The sequence below is a fragment of the Gekko japonicus genome, unplaced genomic scaffold (assembly GCF_001447785.1).
Source record: "Gekko japonicus isolate JY-2015 unplaced genomic scaffold, Gekko_japonicus_V1.1 scaffold4125, whole genome shotgun sequence".
Lineage (NCBI taxonomy): Eukaryota > Metazoa > Chordata > Lepidosauria > Squamata > Gekkonidae > Gekko > Gekko japonicus.
The window spans coordinates 39,904-40,361 of NW_015172674.1; positions in this window are offsets into that span (position 1 = coordinate 39,904).

Here is a 458-nt window from a genome sequence, read left to right on the forward strand (position 1 = left end):
TCGGGGAGAACCGGCTTGGATCCCCCCCCGCCACTCCTCCTCCTCCTCTTCCACGTGCAGCTGCTGGTGCGCCCTTGGGCCAGTCACAAGTTCCCCTGGCAGAGCTGCTCTCCCAGGAGCAGTCCCCAAAAGAGCTCTCTCGGCCCCTGTCTGTGGCAGGGAGGGGAAGGAGGGAGAACCGGCTTGGATCCCCCCCCCGCCACTCCTCCTCCTCCTCTTCCACGTGCAGCTGCTGGTGCGCCCTTGGGCCAGTCACAAGTTCCCCTGGCAGAGCTGCTCTCCCAGGAGCAGTCCCCAAAAGAGCTCTCTCGGCCCCTGTCTGTGGCAGGGAGGGGAAGGGGAAGGAGATGGTGAGCCCCTCTGAGTGAAGGGCGGGGAATGCATCCCCTCTTCTTCTTCTGTACGCTCCGGGGTCAGTCTGGGGTGCAGGGGAGGGGCTGCAGTGTCTTTTGGACTCT